Consider the following 16919-nt stretch of genomic DNA (forward strand, 5'->3'; position numbering starts at 1 on the left):
GCCAAAGGCAGATGTTCAACTGCTCAGCTACTCAGGCGTCCCTACATTTGAGTTTTTAATCCCTATTTTATTTTATTTTTTTTTTAATTTTTATTTATTTATGATAGTCACAGAGAGAGAGAGAGAGAGGCAGAGACACAGGCAGAGGGAGAAGCGGGCTCCATGCACCGGGAGCCCGACGTGGGACTCGATCCCCGGTCTCCAGGATCGCGCCCTGGGCCAAAGGCAAGCGCCAATCCACTGCGCCACCCAGGGATCCCTTAACCCCTATTTTAAAATAGCATGATTGTTTTTGACATTTGTTAGTCTTTAGTACTAGCAAAACCAAGATTCAGTTCGGGCGAATGCACCATCCAGCACCAGCTGACAAGGAACCAGCAGGACCACCGTGCAAGTTAGTCCACAAATTTAAAAACGAACATGCAATCTTGCAGAAAACATGAAAACATGTAAACAGCACAAAGTCAAGTGTTTTTCCTGATTTTATCCCTTGTGGAATTTTATATATTTAACCATAAATATAAATTTACATAAATCTAAGTCTCCTTTTTAATGGCAGGTCTTACCAAGTCTGAATATGTGTGTTTTCTTCAACTTCACAAGAGTCTGAAAAGTAATGAGAAATTCTGAGGGACAACTACTGTGGAATCCACAGGCGGTCTGTCTGTGTCGATGAGAATACATGAGACACCACAGCGGGTCGGAAGCCCTGCATCCTCCAGGATGGGCCTCCCTTTGGAGGAGGCCGGGCAGCAGGAGACCGTCAGCGGGGCTCTGCGCCCACCACCGCCTCTGCCCCGGCTTAGACCCCGCAGACATGGGTCAGAGCCCAACCCAGCCCTGACGAGACCCATCGCAACATCCTCCCCGGCTGCAGGAAGGGAGCCCCGTGTGTGAACTGGACCTCCGGCTTCCCTGACCAGGAAGAGCAGAGCCAATTTCACAAAAGGTTAAGGAGGAGGGGAGCGGGGAGCCGGGGCTCGGGCGAGGTGCTCCCCTCAAGCCAGCCAACAGCAAAAGGCAAGCAGGCCAACCGGAGCTCCAGGAAAGAGTCGCCCTAGGTCAGCGCCCACTGCAGCGCACAGGACAGGTCAGCGACGGGAAGAGGTCACGGGACTGGATTCCGGGAATGCAAACTGAGGGGCAGGTGGTGGTGCCGCGAGCTGGGCCTGGGGACCCCCAAGCAGGGCGTCTGCACCCTCCCCGGAGGCGCTCACAAGCAGGCAGCAGGGCGCGGGGGAGCTGGGACCCCCGAGAGCTGGTCCAACACGCGCCGGAAGAGGGGACACCAAGGGCAGATGCAGGACGGCTGCCCTCAGGGAGGCAGCGCTCAGGACGCCTCGGGGAGCACAGCGCGCTGCCCACAAGGCCCACAAACGGCTGAACCGTGTCAGCCCACACAGTGGAGTTGCTGGGGACCTGCGGCAAGAGCCTGACTGTACGGGGTTCAGGAGTGCGTGGGACGTGGAAACACCAAAGGCGAGCAGAACATGCTCCAGGAGACCGAGAGAAAGGGGGAGACGGAGCCGCTGCAAAGACCTGGACAGCACGCGATCTGTGGCGTATTCAAAATGGATCCTCAGGGCAGCCCCGGTGGCCCAGCGGTTTAGGGCCGCCTGCAGCCTGGGGTGTGATCTTGGAGACCCGGGATCGAGTCCCACATCGGGCTTCCTGCATGGAGCCTGCTTCTCCCTCTGCCTGTGTCTCTGCCTCTCTCTTCACTCTCTCTGAATGAATGAATAAATAAAATCTTTTAAAAAAACAAAAAAACAAAATGGATCCTCAGTTTACTTAAATACGTGGATGAAAATCCTCCCTACCCAACTCTGCTATCCTAAGGCAATCGCTCTCAACCGCCTCTAGTCTTGTTTTCAGGGACTTACCTCGCTATCCATAAATCACGTGACTACCCTTCCCTGTTGACTTCTTTCCCGGACGATCCACCCCCCCACCCCCATCCTTTCTCTTCTCAACAGCAGTACCCCAATTCCTGCTCAAATCGATCATCTACACGTTTAGGACAATGCAAATATTGCACCTCATCCTGAGACATGCAGTCTCCCCCTCTCCATGCTGACCCACACAACCAACTGCTCCCAGCTGCAACCTGCATCTTAGCTTCCCCAGGTACAGACCAGAGTGAGCCTGGCGGTCACCTCCTGTCTCTCCTGTCTCTCGTCTCAAGACCAGTCTCACACTGCCTATGCGCCAGTGCCTTGCAAACCACTGCTTCGCAGCTCTTACCCATTATCACCACAGTTTGCCATGGGAATGCAAGCCCAATAGCCGCTGGCCCACCATGGCTAGACGTGTAAGTCCAGACCTCCTAATACCCGTTTTCAGAGTGGCATCGCCCACCTTCTTCGGGTGGGCCTGGATCAGAATTGCTCTGGTTTGCCCTTTCCAGGTAATAGGCTTCATGAGCTGTGCAGGACAGGAGACAGTCCTGACTGGGTTGGAGGTGCCGAGCATGGTGCTGCATACACTAGGACAAATCACTCTGTTCTTGACCCCTGCCATCCATGCCGCCGCCAGAGCCACCCAGTACCTCTAACTCCTGAGACGTCCACATCTGTGAGGCCCAAACTGGCATGCTTCCTGGTCCTTTCCTCTGCGGGCACTCAGCTATCCTGCCTGCTAAATCAAAAACCAATCCACACACTTCTTTCCGGTTTACCAAATGCTATGACAACTCTTCCATGCTCAAGTCTATCTTTCATTTTGTCCTCATAGGTTTAGGTACTTTATGCTTTTTAATAGGATTTCAGGAAATAATACATGTTCATTTCATCATGTTTTGCCCAAAGGCACGTTTGAACTTTTATTTCAAATGTAAAAGACTTGAAATGTTTGCAATCCAGGAAGAGGATGTACTTGAAAGGCTAAGGCTGACTATCCAAGAGACAAGGAATATATAATCCCTGGAAAGCCAGAAGATGAATCCAAACTAACCAAGGAGTAATTAGCCTTTACTCTGAACATAAAAAGCACATGCAAATGAGCGATAATTCTAGTCAGATGCAAAAGGATGAATATTTCCAAATCTAGAGAATACTAAAGAAAACATTCTCTATTTGGGAATATAATATATTATTGAGATCAATACAAGAGTCTGTAAAAGCACTGTTCTCAATCTTCTGTTGCTCAGTGATATACAGTGTGGAAACAAGGGCCCTGCAGTTAGCCTCAAGCCTTTGAAATAACAGCTAGTGCTCTATGCTCACAAAACCAGCACTCTACCCACCCCAGGGGATCTCGCTCTTTCTCCTTCCTTCTATTACATGTGTTCTGTAGGACAGAAACCCATGACCATCCAGCACAATATCCTACTGCCCCGACACAAACTATTCGACAAGTATTTGTTATATGACTAAGTCTGAATTTATCCCAAAAGAGTGCAAAATAAAATGGCCTGTGGAGGGACACCTGGGTGGCTAAGCGGTTGAGTGTCTGTCTGCCTTTGGCTCAGGGCCTGATCCCAGAGTCCCAGGATCGAGTCCCACTTTGGGCTCCCTGCATGAAGCCTGCTTCTCCCTCTGCCTGTGTCTCTGCCTCTCTTTCTGTGTTTCTCATGAATAAATAAAATATTAAAAAAAAAAAAAAAACCTGTGGAGGCCAATAAATCTATCTAAATAGAACTCTGGAGTACAGACTAATTAGTTCTTTTCCATCTTGAAGAACAGAGCTGGAGGCATCACACTTCCTGTCTTCACTCTGTTAGGAGAGCTAACACTGCTGTACAGTGTATGTGAAAGTTGTTAAGAGAGTAAAGCCTATGAGTCCTCATTAGAAGGAAAATCATCTTTTTCCTTTATTTCTTTTCATGATGGACGCTAATTCAACTCTGCGGTACCATTTCATGATGTACGTAGTCAAACTCCAATGTGTACACATCAGGCCTACATAGTACTGTGTTAACTACTTCTCAATGAAACTGGAAGAAACATTCTTAAAGACAAAACTATCGCCATTAATCTAGTATTGGCATAAAGGCAGGCACAGAGATCAATGAACACACAGAGAACCCAGAAAAAAACCCATGCATAGGGTCAACTACTTCACAGCAAAGGAGCCAAGAATATATGATGGGGAAAGGACAGCCTCAGAAACAAGACGCCACATGCAGAAGAACGAAAATGGACCAGCAGCTTTCTTTCCTAACAGCAGCATAAATATAAAAAGCTTCAACTTCCTAGATGTGAAAACTTTTTAGTCAAAGAAGAAACAAACGTTTCCTTTCGTAAGAATGTCATCTGCAAACAAAAGGGACTAAAGCTAGTAACTACTCACTTCTGTAAGGACAGAAGAAACTAAAAAGATAAAAAAGATCAAAAGATTGGGTTGGAGTTTTTTTTTTAAGATTTTATTTATTTATTCATGAGAGACACAGAGAGAGAGAGAGAGGCAGAGACACAGGCCAAGGGAAAAGCAGGCTCCATGCAGGGAACCCGACACAGGACTCGATCCCGGGTCTCCAGGATCACGCCCTGGGCCAAAGGCGGCGCTAAACCGCTGAGCCACCAGGCTGCCCAAAGATTGGGTTTTTTAACATCTTGTAACATAAAATTAAATAGAACACAAATGTCTCTCTCTCCTTACAGAGCAGAAATATATGAGTATCTCATAAAAATATTATATAACAAAGAGGTGAAAATATTTGCTTTTTAGGTAACACTCCTGGGGCACCTGGGTGGTTCAGTCGGTAAAGCATCTGCTTTTGCCTCAGGACATGATCCCAGGGTCCTGGGATGGAGTCCCCACATCAAGCTCCCTGCTCAGCGAGGAGTCGGCTTCTCCCTCTGCCCCTCCTCCCCTCGTGCTCTCTCTATTGCTCACCCACTCTCTCTCTCTCAAATAATAAAATCCTTAAAAAAATTTTTTTAGACAACACTCCTAATTTTGCACTTCCATATTACTGAGCCAAGATTTTTTTAACCAGTAATCTAAATTGATGTTACCATTGGAAGTTTAAGAAATTATAAGTACAAAAAAAAAAAAAAAAGAAAGAAATTATAAGTACATAATTTTGTTTTCTAGTAAGATTATTTCTTTTTCTAAGTTTTTAATTCCCGTTAACACAGTGTAATATTAGTTTCGGGTACACAATGTAGTGATTCAGCACTTCTATACATCACCCGTTCTACACATCACCCGGTACTCATCAGGACAAGTGTTCTTCATCTCCATCACCTGTTTCCACCATCTCCCCCTCCCCTCCCCTTTGGTGACCAGCAGTGTGTTCTCTGTAGTTAAGAGATTTTTTGTTTCTTTTTCTTTCTTCACTTGTTTTTCCTTCAATTCCACATGAGTTAAATCATATGGTATTTGTCTTTCTCTAGCTATTTTCATTTAAAACAATACTCTCTAGCTCCATCCACGTTGTTGCAAATGAGAAGTGATTTCTTAACTACTTTTCCTAAAATGTTTTGAATACCTAAAAATTAACTCTTTAATATTAAAGGAAGCTACTATTAGTTATCCACAGCAGTTCATACTACACACATACCTAATTTTGTTTAATGGGCATAAAAGAAAACAGAGAAGCAGTTCTATAATCAAGCCTCTTCAGAAGATGCTTTCGTGATTCATGATCCGGTCATCATGCATCCAAGGCCTTATGAGTGCTTGTCTTTGCCAAGCACTGCTCTAGGTACTTGGGTCATCGTGGACAATTCAGAAGAGGGGGGAGCAGACAAGAAACATAAAAACGAGATGAATTTGCATAGTGCCAAGTTGTATGAAGGAAACAAAAGGTGAGGGCTCACTCTGGGGATGGTTTATTTTATGTATTGGGACACCTGGGTGGCTCAGTGGTTGAGCATCTGCTTTTGGCTCGTGTCATGATCCCGGGGTCCTGGAATGGAGTCCCGCATCAGAGGCCCCTACAGGGAACCTGCTTCTCCCTCTGCCTGTCTCTCTCTGTGTCTATCGTGAATAAATATATAAAATCTTAAAAAAAAAAAAAACATTTTTTTTTTTTAATTTTATATACCAATGTCACAAGCCACAAGCACCTGGACAGCTGGCTAGATGCTGTATCTGGGCCCAATTAACATCTGAATCTATGGAGTCAGCAAAGCAGATATCTCTCCTTTCCTCCATCCCTCTGCATGGTGAGTGGTGAGGGGGGCCTCCTCCAACTGCAAAGGGCCTGTATGGAACAAAAGGTTGAGGAAGGAGGGATGTGCCTTTTCCTTCCACCTCACTACTAGGGTGGCCAATTCCTCTCCTCCCTCTCCTGACTTGGAATGGGGATTCACACCATCAGCCCCCTTGGCTTCCAAGCCTTTGGACTCAAACAGGAGCACAGCACCACCTTTCCTGGTCTCCAGCTCCCATATCTTAGGACCCCTGAGCTTCCATAAATTCAAAGCAAAGCCTTCACGATAATGTGCATTTGTGTGCACGCACATGGTCTACTGGTTCTGTTTCTCTGGAAAAAATGCCTAACACATCCCTACATAGGGTGGCCAAGCTGCTATGGTAATCCTTAGTTTAGTGAACTTAGAAGTTCACCAAAAACTTCTAGTTCTTGACCCCAGCACTGGTAGGACTGTACTTCCCCACTGCCCAATATCTAGGTGTGGCCACATGACTAGATGTGGCAAATGGAGTCTCAGTAAAAAGGATCAATGCCAATTCTATTTTGGAAGATTTAGAATTCCTCTATGATCTGCTATGCTTTTTTCCCCTTTATGCCACAATGCTGCAGACAGTGGCTGCTGTGTCGTCCTAGGTCCCAATGCACAGCACAGCTCCCAGCCAATCTATAAGGGGTGCGTCAGATGAGCAGGAACCACTGTTCTTTTAAGCCACCGAGATGTGGAGGTTGCTTGTTACTGCAGCATAATCTAACCAATCCTGACTATCCTAGAAAATTAAGGAGATACTATTTGAGATAAGAGATGAATGATGAAAAAGAACTAGTTATACATGTTTTAGGCCACAATGGCAAGCCTGGGACGGGGGACAGGCAGAAGGACCAAACAAACATGTTTGATTAACACACATTCCACAAAAAAGTGGAAAGAGACTGATACAGGAACTACAACTGTTCTGGCCAAAGATCTGGTTTACACAGGGGTGTGATGATGAAAAACAAGCCACCTGCCTACAATTCCAGAAACATTTGGGAACAGGAGGCAGCAGGTACAGGGATAATCAGGGATACTGAATAAATGGCCTTATTTAATGGGCTGGATAAGAAGTAATTAGACTTTGGGAATCCCTGGGGGGCTCAGTGGTGGCTCAGTAGTTTGGTGCCTGCCTTCAGCCCAGGGTGTCATCCTGGAGTCTCGGGATTGAGTCCTGCATCAGCCTCCCTGCATGGAGCCTGCTTCTCCCTCTGCCTGTGTCTCTGCCTCTGTGTGTGTGTGTGTGTGTCTTTCATGAATAAATAAATAAAATCTTTAAAAAAAAAAAAAAAGCAATTAGACTTGTGGATGTGTAGTGTCATTAGGTTCAGTCAGACGGCCGCCCATTCTCATCCCTGAGGAAACGGGGACACAGGCTCTAAGTATATACAGAACCAGAAAGCACACCTGGCAACAAGAAGGGTGGTGGTGAGATACGGACTAAAAACAGGAGGTTCAATAAAAATCTACATAATGAATTGTAAATACTTGGCATCTCCTTTCTATCGCCAAATTCCAGGTACCTGATCTCAGGCCCTGGCAAGAGGCCAAATGAAAACTTCCTGGAGAAATGATCTCAAAGAAAGGACCTTTAGACACTGATGTCTGAGGGAACCTGAGAACCAGCCATCTGGCCCCTGACATCCCTACAATTAAAGCCCATACACAATTTAAACTAGCTTTCTAGTTCCTCACCCTTCAAGATGGACAGACAGCCACGGATCACTAGACACTGGAGAGCAGCTTCTCAATAGGAGATGAAGGGTCATTTCACGCAAACAGAAAAGAACAGGGGACAGGGGACCGAAACGGAGAATACAGGAATAGTAAGGATTTTCAAAATACACATAACTAGTATCATCAAAGAGATGGAAAAGGAATTGCATCTATGAACCCATACACAGAATATATTTATATAGGAATATTGAGAAAAATTTTAAAGATGATAGATAACACATTTCCTTAAAGGAACAGAAGATAAAATTGAAGCAATGCCCCATAAAGTAGGGGAAAAAAACAAAAACAAAAACTCAGAGACCAGAGGAGAGAATCACTGAAGATAGGCGTGTGCGGGTGGAAAGGGCCCACCAGGCGCCAGCACAGGAATGGTGGGAGGACTGGGAGCAGAGGCGCCTCCAGGGGAGAGGCCACACACTGGAATGGATCAGACTTCTCAACCGCGACGTACAAGCTAGGAAATGATGGGGAAGTGCCTTCTAAACTCAGGAAAAATCGGGGCAGCCCCGGTGGCTTAGCGGTTTAGCACTGCCTTCAGCCCAGGGCATGATCCTGGAGAACCAGGATCGAGTCCCACGTCGGGCTCCCTGCATGGAGCCTGCTTCTCCCTCTGCCTGTCTGTCTGTCTCTCTCTCTCTCTCTGTGTCTCTAATAAATAAATGAAATCTTTAAAAAGTAAAATAAAATAAACTAAGGAAAAATCATTTAACACAAGTTTCCGTAACCATTCAAATGATCCATTAATAAAGTTTGAATTTTTAATGGAGACTTTCCATCTGCAGATAACCCCAAAATGAACGCCCTATGCACCCCTCTTTCAGGAAGCTAACATGAGTAAATACACCATTGTAAAGGAAGACCTGGGAATCCTGTGCAGTCCCAGGACAGGACTGAACACAGGAAGCAGACAGAGGGAATTCCTGGGCCAAGGGCTCTACAGCAGACCCCGAGAGAACCCAGTCCACATCAGAGAGAATATGAGAGGGGTCAGGACGAAATGGAGAGTATCTTTGATTTAATAAACACACAAATTCATACTACAAACAATAAATAATACATATACATTTATGGATATCCTTGCAGAAATCCTAAATAAAATTTTTGCAAGCAGAACCAAACAGCACATTAGAATAAATGCAGTTTTCCAAGAATGAAATGATGGTTCCGACAAAAGGAAACACATTAACATACTTAATACTGGAAGAGCTTAGAAGAATATGATTACCTCTGTAAGTGCTGAAAAAAAGCTTGACAAAATTAAACATCTGTTCAAGTAGGGTTACTATATGTACCTACACATGTATACAGTGACAAAGCCAGCATTACTGAAGAAATATTAGAGAATTCTCTGCTAAAATAGAGTCATGGGTCCTCACTATATTCGTTCTTGAGCACTGCACTGGAGGTATTTACCAATGCAGGGGCACAACAGGAAGCAATCTGAACAGAAATGGGGGGCGGGGAGGAATGTACACTATCTCTATTTGCACACGATGCAGATGGTATGATTATACATCCAGAAAAGTAAAAAGAATTAAGGAAAAAAACAATCAAAAGACTTTATTTAATAAAATGGGATAAAAAAAAGTAACATATAGGAATCAATGCCTTCATATAAATGAGTAAAAAAGTTAGAAGATATACAGAAATATATCCCATTTACAACAAGAGAAGATAAAAGAAAATTAAATATATGATAGAAACCAATATAGTGAGAATAATAAAATGCTCCTGAAAAATAGGAATGTATAATTGAATACATGGAAAGATCTATCATGTTCTAGGGTAGAAAGGCTCAATATCATCAAAATGCCAACCCATCCTATGTTAATTCATAAGATAATGTAATTTCAACTACAGTACTCAAAATTTTTTCTGGAGCGAGAAACATTTTCATAAAAATTTCATTTAGGAGTTGTAACAAAAATTTTCCAAAATAAGAAAAACAATGAGGAAGAGCCAGCTGTAGCAGGAATTAAAACATAATTAATAAATATAATTAATACAGTGGCAGTACTGGCACATGAAAAGACAGAGATTAACAGAACAAGATAGAAAGTTCAGATTTAGCCCTGAGTGCGCGCAGAAATCTATTAGAAGAGTAATCAGACTAGCAAAAATAGAAGAGCCCGGCAACATCCTCTATGTAACTGCAGAGCAAAACCCTCCTAAACTTTGCTGGCGGGAACACAAACATCACAGTCTTCATGTGAGGGAAGGTGGCATTAACCACCAAAATCATTTATGTGTTTACCAGTTGACCCAGCAACATCAGTGGCACAATCACACATTATATGCACAAAGCACTTATTACAGTGCTATCTGTAATAGTAATTCAATAGGGGATCGGTTAAATATAGCATGGGGGCCCCCACACAGTAGGTTACAAAGCAGGTATAAAAAAGAATGAGAGGTCGTGTAAAAATGCAATGAAGAAGTGGCTTCACGAAAATTAAAAGCCTTTGTGCTTCACAGGATACCATCACAAAAGTAAAAAGACAATCCAGAGAAAGAACAAAATACTTGCAAATCATGTATCCAATAAAGGACGTGTATGCATAACCTATAAAAAAATTCTTAAAATTTCATAAAAAGGCAATCCAATCAAAATATGAGCAATGAATGACATGAACAGGTATCAGGATATGAGGATAAACAAATGACCAATAAGCACACAAACGGATGCCCAACATCATCATTAGAAAAACACATATCAAAACCACAGTGAGGTGGCATTTCTCACTCATAAGACAACCACACTCAAACAACGAGACAACAAGTGTCAGCAGACACAGAGAGGCTGGCACCCTCGTACAACGCTGGTGGGCACGTAAAACAACGCAGCCGCTTTTTTTTTTCACTTTTGAAAACAGCTCAGCAGTTTCTCAAAATAGGAGGAAAGGAGTTGGTGGGGGACCCAACAATTTTTCTAGGCAAATGACCAAGAGAATTGGAGAAATGTTGGTCAAATGGTACAAACTTCCAGTTAGAAGATAAACAAGTCCTGGGGTATAATGCACAGCACCGTAATTATAGTTAACAATACTATATTACACACTAGAAAGTTGCTGAGAGGCCAGATCTCCAATGTTCTCACCACAAAACAGAAATCATAATTATGTGATGTGACGGAGCTGCTGGCTAGCTCCACGGTGGTAACGGCATGGAAACGTCCAAGCGCAGCAACTCGACATGTGGTCCTCCTTAACCGCTCACGGCCTTGTGTCAGTTATATCCCCGTAAAAAGGAAGCACTGACACGAACCACAACATGGAGGAACCCCGAGAACAGCACGCTCAGTGAGTGGATGCAGACACAAAAGGCGACATGCCACAGCCCTCTCCCAATGGGAAACATCAAGAGTAGGCCAATCTGTGGGGGGTACAAGCAGAGGAGGGGCTGCATGGTTTGCGGGAGGGGCAATAGGGAATTTGTTCCTGGATCTTAGGTTTCTTCTTGGGGAATAAAAAGCTTCTAGAGGGCAGCCCGAGTGGCTCAGCAGTTTAGCACCACCTTCAGCCCAGGGCGTGATCCTCGAGATCCGGATCAAGTCCCATGTCAGGCTCCCTGCATGAGGCCTGCTTCTCCCTCTGCCTGTGTCTCTGCCTCTCTGTGTGTGTCTCTCGTGAATAAATAAATAAAAACTTAAAAAAAAAAAAAAAGCTTCTAGAATCGGATTATGAAGGGGCTGCACCATTCTAAGAATGTTCTAGAAACCACTGAAGAGCACACCTAAAACAGAAGTCACATAAGCCAAAGAATGTATCGTCTTATTCAAGTGAGGAGCCAAACACAAAAGTAGAATTACACAAACCTGCACTTCAATGTTTGACACTTTGCAAAATATTTTAAATCTAAATTATTTTCCTCAAGTTATCAAGACCTAATATCAAACGTTCAATACTGTACAAAGTAGCTTATCCTTAATAACAGAATGATGAAGTATAAATTATGAAATTCACTCTAAAAAAACTTAACTCAGGGGATCCCTGGGTGGCTCAGCGGTTTAGTGCCTGCCTTCGGCCCAGGGCCTCATCCTAGAGACCCGGGATCGAGTCCCACATCAGGCTCCCTGCGTGGAGCCTGCTTCTCCCTCTGCCTTTGTCTTTGTGCCTCTCTCTCTCTCTCTCTCTCTCTCTCTGTGTGTGTGTCTCTCATGAATAAATAAGTCAAACCTTAAAAAAATAATAAAAAGATAAAAAATAAATAAAAAAACTTAACTCTTGGGCCGCCTGGATGGCTCAGCTGGTGAAGCATCTGCCTTCGGCTCAGGTCATGATCTCAGGATCCTGGAACCTCAGGGTCCTGCTCAGCGAGGCGTCTGCTTCTCCCTCTCCTTCTGCCCCTTCCCCCACCTCCCACTTGTGCTATTCTGTCTCAAATAAATAACATCTTAAAAAAAAAAAAAGAAAACTTAACTCTTTATAATATCCTCCTCTCCTCCATCACCAAAAAATATCAAAGATAGGTTATACACTGCCAAGTTTCAAATATCAGTGAAAATATCTGTGCCTACAGAACCTAAAATATTAATATGAAAAGTATTTTTGGTTTATATTCTTATCTTGACTCAAATTACTTTGTGCTTTTACTAAGTAAGAACTTGGGAGTCATGTTCTGGATACTTATGAAAATCCAGACCAGGGGATCCCTGGGTGGCTCAGCGGTTTAGCACCTGCCTTTGGCCCAGGGCATGATCCTGGACAAAGGGATCAAGTCCCTTGTCGGACTCCCGGCATGGAGCCTGCTTCTCCCTCCTCCTGTGTCTCTGCCTCTCTCTCTATGTCTATCATGAATAAATAAATAAATAAATAAATCTTTAAAAAAAAAAGAAAAGAAAGAAAGCAAATCCAGACCAAACTGCTACCACTCAAAAGAATATAATCTACTTCCAATGTATGGCTTTCACACTGTCTAAAGATGAGAGCAGGGACACCTGGGTGACTCAGGGATTGAGCATCTGTCTGCCTTTGGCTCAGGGCGTGACCCCAGAGTTCCGGGATCGAGTCCCACGTCGGGCTACCTGACTGGAGCCTGCTTATCCCTCTGCCTGTGTCTCTGCCTTTCTCTCTGTGTCTCTCAAATAAAGAAAATCTTTAAAAAAAATAGAATAAAATAAAGAGGGCACTAGATTTTTTTTTAATTTAAATAAGGGTCTTTAACCCAAAGTATGCATATCTCTCATTACCGTATTTATGTTAAGACATTAATCACAGGACAAGAAAAAAAGCTTTCCAACAACTTACAGGACTCACGTAAGTAAAAAAACCTAAAATACAGAGATATTTAGTTTATTTAAAAACAAGACGTGTAAGAATTGTTGAATCATTACATTGTACACCTGAAACTAATATAACACTGAATGTTAAGCATACTGGAATTTTAAAAACTTTAAAAAGTTAAAAATAAGATGTATAAATCTTCCAAATAAGTGTTTTTTTTTTAAGCATTAAAATTTCCTTAAAACAAGGTGATTAGAAATTGAACATTAATTAGATACAACCTACCTACTTAAACCGTGTACCCAGATAGCAAACATTCTCCTGATAACCCAGGTTCGTCGCCATGCACACGGACACCTGCCTGCCTTGCACTGGGGTTCTCAACCTCGGGCCCTCTCCCATGGAGCAGCGTCTGTGTTCTGGGGGCACTTAGCAGAGTCCTTGGCATCTACCCGCCAGACACCAGCGCTATCTCCCACAGCATGACAATCAAACACGTCTGCATGTCTGCAGACTTTGCCAAATGTCCCGCAGGGAGCAGACTCACTGTTGCAAACCACTTGTGTACTTGACTTCTGTGATAGTCTGTGCCCTCCCTTACTGTCAACACTCACTGACACGCTAACCTCTTTCTGGTATGTGTCTTTCTCCAAAGATTGCCTTTCCCTTTAAAAATTGTTTTAAGGGAACCCTGGGTGACGCAGCGGTTTGGCGCCTGCCTTTGGCCCAGGGCGCAATCCTGGAGACCCGGGATCGAGTCCCACGTCGGGCTCCCGGTGCATGGAGCCTGCTTCTCCCTCTGCCTGTGTCTCTGCCTCTCTCTCTCTCTCTCTCTCTCTGTGACTATCATAAATAAATAAAAATTTTAAAAAAAATTGTTTTAAATGTCTGTCCACCAAATATCAGACCACCACTGCAATGACAGATGGTCCTCCCAGGGTCATGGTGTAGGAGGGCAGAGGCTCTTCTCTGAATAGAGGGCAGGGGTGCTTAAATCCCCACCACCACGGATATTAGTTAGCCTTCTTAGATTCTTTGTTCTTCTTAAGGTATCTCTATGCCCAACACGGGGCTCAGGCTCAACCCTGAGATTAAGCGTCACACATTCCAGCCAGCCAGGTGCCCCAGTCTTGCTAATTTTCAACCAAAACCAAAAGTGCAAAAATTGTATCCTGGTTTAATCTGCTTTTCATAAGATTGCCACTGAGGCCAAACGTGTTTTCAAGTTTGTTTTTTTAACACGTGTAACCTTTTTCTACACAACTGCTTATCTAGGTTCTCTATTTTTAAGGACATAAAAACTACAAGGAAAAAGTATCCAATTAATAGAAGTCAAAGTAAGAGCAATTTTCTCACATTTCATTTGTAGCCATTAACTTTCAGATGAAATAAAAGATACAGAAATTAAAATCAGCATGGATTCTCATTATTTGCAGATCACAGGTCTATGAATGCACCTGCTTGCTCAACTCCATACCTGTGGCCTTCTGGCTGTCACTGCGGACAGGGGAGCGTCCCAAGGGCGGGGGAGCAGGGCAGCCCGTTCCAGCTCAGACTGTCCACAGTGTCCTTTCTGCAGGCTACTTAATGCCACATTTTTCACAGTTCTGTGCTTTCTGTTGGCGACCTCCCGGTGTGAACGGCCCACGCGCGGTGAAGTGGTGCACAGGGCTCCTGAGCACGACGGGCTGTGGCTGCCTCTGGACAGGACGCACGTGCGTCAGGCCTGCTCGGTTCAGGCACCCGGGTTCGGCTGGGGACGGCCGGACACCCAGAACCAGGGAGGAGAGGTACGGCAATCTGTGCCTGAGGCCACCGTGCAAAGTGCTAGCAGAGCCCCTGCGGTGCACAGAGGGTGGCAACGCACCTACACCTGTCAACCCAGGCGATGACAACAGATCAAAAAGTGTAGCGCACGCAACGCAACCATTCTGAGGCTGAAAGGCAAGGAAATTTTCGGTCACGTTACCTGGGAAAGTCTCCTCAGCCAGTGCCTGCTGGCTGGCGGGTTTCAAACAGTGAAACCGGGCTAGAAAAGGTTAAATTTGTAGGAAAATCCATGCAGTAAAAAGGTTATGGAGAACAAGTTTTCAACACTGAGACTGGCTTTTTTACAAGGATTTTAGCAGATGACCCTGGAGAAAGGAAATGGCAGGTCTGTTTACAGAACTGTGACCAGAGGCCTGACAGGAGGGAAGGCTGCATTTCTCCAGAAGCAAAGGGTCCCAACTGGGGAGAGTTCAGTGTCTCTAGTCACCTGACAGAGGACTATGGTGAATAAAAAGAATAAACTACAATTATAATAAAATATCGGGGATCCCCGGGTGGCGCAGCGGTTTGGTGCCTGCCTTTGGCCCAGGGCGCGATCCTGGAGACCCGGGATCGAGTCCCACATCGGGCTCCCGGTGCATGGAGCCTGCTTCTCCCTCTGCCTGTGTCTCTGCCTCTCTCTCTCTCTGTGACTATCATAAAAAAAAAAAAAAAAAAAAAAAAAAAAAAAAAAAAAAAAGTTAAAAAAAAAAGAAATGTTTTAAAAAAAAAATTATAATAAAATATCAGGGATCCCTGGGTGGCGCAGCGGTTTGGCGCCTGCCTTTGGCCCAGGGCGCGATCCTGGAGACCTGGGATTGAGTCCCACGTCGGGCTCCCGGTGCATGGAGCCTGCTTCTCCCTCTGCCTGCTTCTGTCTCTGCCTCTTTCTCTCTCTGTGACTATCATAAATAAATAAAATAAATAAAATAAAATATCATCTTTACTTTTTAAATGTTTCAAATAGTCATTTTTACATTATAAAGCAACTCCCTTAAAGCTGAGATGCAAAGAAAACCAAAGCTTCTACCGTGTTTCCAGTGAGACATTGCCAGCGCTGAACAGATGCCACCGCGGCAGACTAAGGGCTGCTGTACCCGAGGACACGCTCCTAACGTTATTCCCCAACAAGTCTGGCAACATGGCATCACCGCTGTCTTTCAGGAACCTAAAAGTCTACAGAATAGGCCACATGATGTTTGTGTTGGAAATCACTGTTAAGTGGCCACTACCTTCTCGAGTATTTTTTTTCAAGAGGAATTTGTGATAATGCACGGACCGTATACTGGTAAATGTTAACTCTGAATAAGGACAAATAACCATCTGTACCTCAGGATCAACGTGGGTACGTTTCAGCAGCCAAGGACGGGACAGAAGGGCAGAGGGTCACAGCCAACGGCAAACAGTTCATGGTAACAGTAACACAGATCACCTCACAGACACAGGAATGAACTTCACTGCTGCTTGTGATGACCTCTCTTCCTAGCACATGCCTTTAAAATACCATCTTCTTTAATCCACAAAATTAGACCAAAGTTTGCAGCTAAACTTTTCCAGTATGTAGATTCTGATAACATGAGAGTCAACTATAAGTCTTTAAAACCCTCAATTATTTAGCAGTCCATTCAAGGACATTTTACCATCATGAAGGAGCAAATCTCATACATATGATTATATATATACATATGTAATTATTATAATGAATGAGCAACCGGAAAACAAAGATGTTACATGACCACTTTCCAGATCAGAGACGGCAAATCATGCAAGGGGCGAGCACATGGGCACACAGGCTCCTGTCACAAACTCCTGTACCTATGCCAAACCTCCAGGAAAGCATGCATTTAGGTTGACATTTGACCTCTGAGCAGGACTGGGTCATTCCGGGCTTGTTTCTTATACAGTCTTTATTGAACTGATGTAATAAGAATATTAAAGTTCATAATACTTCCGAAAAAGTATTAAATATTTTATTACATTTTCAAGACGACCTGAAATCTTAACCATTGTCTTCCAC

General features: G+C 44.2%; 1 protein-coding gene across 48 annotated transcripts in view; it reads right to left on the reverse strand.

Annotated features, from left to right (window-relative positions):
* The window catches only part of ZMYND11 (zinc finger MYND-type containing 11), a 131009-nt gene that overhangs the window by 103733 nt on the left and 10357 nt on the right, over nucleotides 1–16919 (reverse strand). Inside the window, exon 1 of one of the 48 annotated variants that reach the window (XM_072749716.1) lies at nucleotides 14571–15591. The exons of 45 other annotated variants lie outside the window; for them this stretch is intronic. The gene's annotated coding sequence lies outside the window, so the exon portion shown is untranslated. Of the gene's footprint in view, nucleotides 1–566; nucleotides 602–14570; nucleotides 15592–16919 lie in introns of those variants that run through there. 2 more of the 48 variants (XM_072749704.1, XM_072749707.1) reach the window with 2 other exon arrangements.

Source organism: Vulpes vulpes, chromosome 2 (genome assembly GCF_048418805.1).
Source record: "Vulpes vulpes isolate BD-2025 chromosome 2, VulVul3, whole genome shotgun sequence".
Taxonomy (NCBI): Eukaryota; Metazoa; Chordata; class Mammalia; order Carnivora; family Canidae; genus Vulpes; species Vulpes vulpes.